A 6,178-nucleotide genomic window follows, 5' to 3' on the forward strand; every position below is an offset into this window, starting at 1 on the left:
CGAGTGCAGGGAGGTCAGAATCCAACAGCATCTGCAGTCCTTTTTGGTCTCTGAATCAGATTTTTGCTCAGGTCCCTCAATTTCAGCCAGAAAATACCTGAAATCACAGAAAAACACACAAACTCATAGTAAAGTCCAGAAAAGTGAATTTTAACTAAAAACTAATAAAAATATACTAAAAACTAACTAGATCATACTAAAAACATACTAAAAACAATGCCAAAAAGCGTACAAATTATCCGCTCATCAGGAGCTCTGCAGGGTCTCGATGAATTAATGCAATTACTTCTGTTTTCCATTCAAACACGCTTGTTCTTATCTAAGATGTTCATTCACGCTTAATTGTGAAGAAGGTGATGATCCGTGACACTCATCACCTTTAACTATGAAGAAGGTGATGATCCGTGACATTCATCACCTTCCTCAATCCATGAACGTGTGCCTGACAACCACCTCCGTTCTACATCAGATTGAATGAGTATCTCTTAGATTCCTTAATCAGAATCTTCGTGGTATAAGCTGGAATTGATGGCGGCATTCATGAGAATCCGGAAAGTCTAAACCTTGTCTGTGGTATTCCGAGTAGGATTCTAAGATTGGATGACTGTGACGAGTTTCAAACTCACGAGTGTTGGACGTGATGACAAACGCAAAAGAATCAATGGATTCTATTCCGACATGATCGAGAACCAACAGCTGATTAGCCGTGCTGTGACAGAGCATTTGGACCATTTTCACTGAGAGGATGGGAAGTAGCCATTGACAACGGTGACACCCTACATATAGCTTGCCATGGAAGGAGCCTTGCATGTGGGAAGAGGAATACAAGAGGAAAGCTTAAATGAGAAGGACAAAGCATCTCCAAAACTCCAACCTTTGAGGGTTAATGTTCTGTTTTAACATATACAAAAAATGCTGTCTAGTGAATCCGCTGTAATTGCTGAGACAGGGTATTCATGGTTTAACTGCCAGAAGCTGAAGTTGCCAAAGAGTTGTGGGTATGAGTTCCAAATGCAATATGAATCAATCGGATGGTCTGTTGGTGCAACACTTGGTTATGCACTAGCTTTTCCTGAGAAGCGAGTGATTGCTTGCATAGGCACTGGAAGTTTCCAGGTGAATGCTCGGGATGTATCCACAATGCTGCGATGTGGACAGAGAAATTGAAAATCCTGATAAACAATGGTGGATACACCATGGAAGTTGAAATCAATCCATGATGGGCCATACAATGTGATCAAGAACTTTAATTACACTGGGTTGGTTGACGTAATCCACAACGGGGAAGGCAAATGCTGGACTGCCAAGGTGTTCTGTGAAGAGGAGCAAAATTGAAGCAATTGAAACTGCAATAGGACCTAAGAAGGACTGCTTATGCTTCATTGAGGTGATAGTTCAATACGAGCAAAGAGTTGCTTGAATGGGGCTAAAGGGTCTCTGCTGCTAATAGCCGTCCTTCCAATCCTCAGCAAACTTGCACCATTTAACCCACAACTTGAAAAGCTTGTAGCTAGGCTAGGGTAATGGTAGTTCTTTTCACCGACATGGTAGTTCTTTTCACCGACGGAACAGGTATAGCTTTGATCGAAGGAGAAGGAAGGGAGCGATGGAATTGAGGAAATTCAGCATCAGGATCGGTTGGATTGATTGGGATACGGGCGAAGCTACCGGGCAAGGAAGCCTTGCTTCAGCTTTCAAGCTTCACCTCCATTCTCACGAGTTGGATCCGAGACCTCTTGCTTGAGGATTAAGCTCACTCCCTTTTATTCTAATCCTGAGGGTTCCTACTCTTCTTAGACAGCTACTTACTTAGGGCTTCTCATTACCTGGGGAGATCTTTCTTTCTATGATAGAGAGAAGAGCAAGGTACTATGACCTTTTCTTTGCTTTCCTTACAGACAGGGAATACTAATGATATCGCCAGTGTAATAGAATTTTCCCTATCCGTCAACTCACTTGCAACTATATTAAAAACAAAAGCAGTGGCGAAGGTCTTTAGGTCTCGAGCGAAGTGAGAGGAAACACTTTTAGGGTACCCTACATCCCTCCCCCTTGTTCTCAATTACTCATCAAATGGTACTCAGTTAAATATAAGGCTCGGTTAGTTGCTAAGGGCTACACCCAGAAGTACGGTGATGACTATGATGAGACATTTGCACCAGTAGAAAAGATTAATACCTTTCGAATACTGCTCCCCCTAGCTGTGAATTGAAGCTGGCCTCTAATGCAGCCAGATGTTCTGAATGCTTTTCTCAACGGAGACCTGGAGAAGGAAGTGTATATGGATCTGCCACCTGGAGCTGGATATGAATCCATGAGTGGAAATCTAGTTTGTAAGCTGCGAAAGTCATTGTACGGGCTGAAGCAATCTCTACATGTCTGGTTTGGCAAGCTGACAGCAACAATGAAGCTGTTTGGTTATAAACAATTCCAACGGCGGTGATTGTTCATAAAAAGAAGAAATGAATAAGAATCCACCAAGGGAGAGAGAAAGTTAGTGAGAGAAGCTTTCGAGTGCCTCTGAAACCGACGACCACTCCTATGAAAGAACAGAGTACGGTGAATGAGGAGAATACAAGTGAGAACAGTCAAGAGAAAACTCAGGCAGCAGAACATAAAGCCCTATGAGAAGGGTAAGCCAACGCAAATCTCATATCGTGCTTCACTTATGGGGCATGAACCAATGGAAGTTGACAAAGACTTCAACTGGTTGAAAGAAGAGAAGGCTATGGCTCCAGTATATACAGAGAAACAAAAGAAAAGAATAGAGAAGCAGCCCAGAATTGATATTCCAGATGAAAGATAGAAGCAAATATGCCTAGGATGCCATTGTCATTAAACCACTAGGTAGACGATTCTATCTTTATGAGCTGAAAGATAGACGATTATGGCTTTGGGGTGCACCAGATTTTGAGCTTATGGATCTTCCTTTAAACTACTATGTTATTATGTTATTAGAACAGAGGAAAAACAACTGCGTCAAAAGATACTTAACGATGGTCCATGGGTTGTTGCTGGGCACTGTATTGCTACTCAGAGATGGAGTCCAAATTGGAATCCCTACAATAACAAGCTCACGAAGATTGCCCTTGGGATTAGAGTACCCATACTTCCAATGCATTGCTACACTACACCACACCGTAGATTTTCTGATGGAAGTGGGTAACTTGATAGGTTTCTGTCTCACTCTTAGTACTCATTCAATACTTCATATAAGGTTTATTATTCGGTAACTGTCTTATCTCATTCTGTATCCTTGCTTGTTCACTGCACTCTCCTAAGGGTTTAATTAAGATAGTTTTATCCTTCCGTTCGTGCGCCCTCCCTGTCTGAATGAGCTCACTTCACTCTAAAAATAAATAAAATGTATAATGTAAGCAGGTCTGCAACTTTCATTTCTTTTTTGCCGGAAATAGAAATGGGTCGAACCCTCATTGCTGTACCATCTTGTCTAGTGAGAAGCAATTTCGAGCGCCTACATAACCTACCACTCCAACTCAACAAGAAGATAGGTATCAGACCATATGTAGTTCATCCGGACATTTTTACCCAAGTTAATCAAGAAAGAGCGCACCGACTGCCCACCACTGGAACTTGGATTAAGAAGTTCAAGAGGCATCCTCCATTCATATCGATTTATGGAAAACCATATCATTCATCAAGAAAGAAAGATTTTTCCAAGAGGGTCCCCTATGAGATAGGGGTCTTGATTCCCATTAGTCGGGTCCTCACTCCTCCTCTAAAGCCCTGCCCCCTCCCTTAAGGAACCCCCCCAAAAAAATATTCTATTTGAAAGGAAATCTGTGGATGTTGTTGTTATAAAGGCTTCCCAATCCTGTCAGAATTGTAAAAAGATAGGGGATGGGGGTTCCATAGGAAGAAAGTGTGGGAGTAGGCTTTAGTAGGCATCACTAGATGGATAATTAACTAGAAAAGCTGATAGCACAAACTTAACATCAGAATCGATGGGCGTATAATGAAGCGAACGCAACATGTGCGTCGCCTTTACGACAAGGAGATTTTCTAGTGAAATTAGGCGGTCAACTGCTCGTTGGTCTTACCCAGAAAGACTTCCAACCAGAGGAAAGATTGGTTGATAGGGTTCCTCTGGTGGTTCGAGCGATTGGTTCAAATTGGGGAGCAAGGGCTCATTTAAGTCTGGCAGCATAGGGGGCTTGGGAGCCCCATTTTCCACTATCTACTAAAAGAGCGATTGAGAATCTCGATAACCTTTCTTATTTTTTGATTCTTCCTTGGCCGTGTGGAACATGGATTAGCATTATGTCATTCCTACAAGTGATCCTCCATCCAGGATTGGAAGAAGAAGCGCCATATGAGGACTTCGAGATCAAATAGAATATGTTTCTTTCCATTCCTCGTGAGCCACTTATTTCTCTGACACAAGAGATATAAGTTATTTTCCTCCTTTTTCTCTTTAAGTCGACGGCGTTACACCATTGGGATACTTCGAATAAACTAGAGTACATATAGGATCCACCGGTGCTAAAACCTTTTCTCAAGATATCTTCCAAACTGTTGGGGTCGTTGCTCCGGATTTTGTTCCCCTGGTTTAAAACCTGTTGGTTCCGTTGTTTTAGAATTATGCTGATCCTAAGTACTCCATCTCTATCATTGCACATGGGAATATAGAAAGTAAAGAGGAAAAGGCAGAACTAGAAGAATTGTGTGAAATAAGTGAATTGATCCAGTTGAGGCATGATTGATTCAGACAAAAGAAATTCCCTCCATACAGACTGAACCAGGTATGGTTAAAAGCAAGCTTGCAGGACTAGTGTTTTGACTATAGAGAGTTGTGGTTGGTTGTTGACCAACAGAAAGCATGGGAAAAAGACCAAAGATGAAGGACTCCATTTTTATGCTTCTTCTTCAGCTTTACTTGTTAGGGGAGGCAAAGGATTACCAGCTTCGCGAGACCTTTTCGATCTACTCATGGCGTAGCTCTATACGAGTCCTTGCTTTCTCGATCAACTAACTTCGTGCTGAAGAAAGACGGGTCCTCGAAATTCTTGTATTGTACCTTTTGTTTGGTACACTTAACACCAACCCAATCGAGATAAGTCGAAAGTATAACGAAACTCGATCAATCCATGAACTAGAAACTTATCCACCCTTTCTCTGCTAAGAGCAGCTTTCTTCTCTTACGCTAAACTCTTTTTTGCTATTTTGCCTTGCCAGCCCTTTTACTCGGTCTTCAGCCTTAAGTCTATCCAGGGCGGGAGTGAGTAGATATTCAGGAACCGATGCGATGGGAGATCGAAGAGTGGGCACGGGATATCTACGGCTATATCTCATTCAATAGAACATTCTAGTTCATGATCATACCAGGTAATCAAGTAAAATCAGTCTGCTACCTTAGCTGCTGATTCGATAGCCAAGGAAGAAAGAAGCACCGGCCAGAGAGGAGCGTTAAGCCCTCTCCTTTACTTATCGAATAGGGGCGAGTAGCTTCCGCGAAGAGCAAACAAAGCAGCGAGAGGCCAATTTATGAGCTCGTGTAGTATGGTACTCGCCCCTATTCGATAAGGCAAGCTCTATAGGGTAAACCCAAAAAGGGGTTGCCGCAAAGCCTATAGCCGTTAACGCAAGAGCGAGGATTGCTCGGTTTCTTGTTGGGTTTAGTTTGGAACGGAAACAAGCAACGAATTGAGAAGGGTTCGGAAGGTCATCTGCAGAGAAGGTTGGGGAAAGGTTACGCGTCGGTTGGGACGAAACCCGGTGCATAGCTATTCCGTTCTCTTGTCTTGCTGCCTAATGGTTTGATTGCTGCTTATCATATTCTTTTATCAGAGAAGATTATGGGGTGCTGTAATATTCAATCACTTCACGTATTAATTGATATCTGCTAATCAATTAATTAAAGAATTTTTTACGGTGCCAACGATTCCTCCCTTACTATTATCACATGATATATTCATTCACAGAACACTTTCTATCCGTTCACACTCTCCATAACTTATCTTCCTCCATCCAATCCGGTTTTGTTCTTTATCTTACACGGATTCGAGGTTACCGGCTGCTACGACCTCGCAAGGCCCGTTGTAGAGTGCATTGGGCCTGTCAGCTTCTCAATCATAGAATAGATACCGTCATAGATGAGACTGATATTGAAATATGCTCCATGGATATAGTGCTCATATACTACTACCGATAGGGAAAG

At 42.3% G+C, this 6,178-nt stretch overlaps 2 pseudogenes; one reads left to right on the forward strand and one right to left on the reverse strand.

The window, feature by feature from the left end:
• The first annotated feature begins 792 nt into the window (after positions 1 to 792).
• LOC107493320 (pyruvate decarboxylase 3-like) lies at positions 793 to 1,534 on the forward strand (annotated as a pseudogene).
• A 2,653-nt stretch (positions 1,535 to 4,187) lies between these two features.
• LOC127748570 (putative ATP synthase protein YMF19) lies at positions 4,188 to 4,999 on the reverse strand (annotated as a pseudogene).
• Positions 5,000 to 6,178: the final 1,179 nt, after the last annotated feature.

The sequence above is a fragment of the Arachis duranensis genome, chromosome 6, assembly GCF_000817695.3.
Source record: "Arachis duranensis cultivar V14167 chromosome 6, aradu.V14167.gnm2.J7QH, whole genome shotgun sequence".
Taxonomy (NCBI): Eukaryota; Viridiplantae; Streptophyta; class Magnoliopsida; order Fabales; family Fabaceae; genus Arachis; species Arachis duranensis.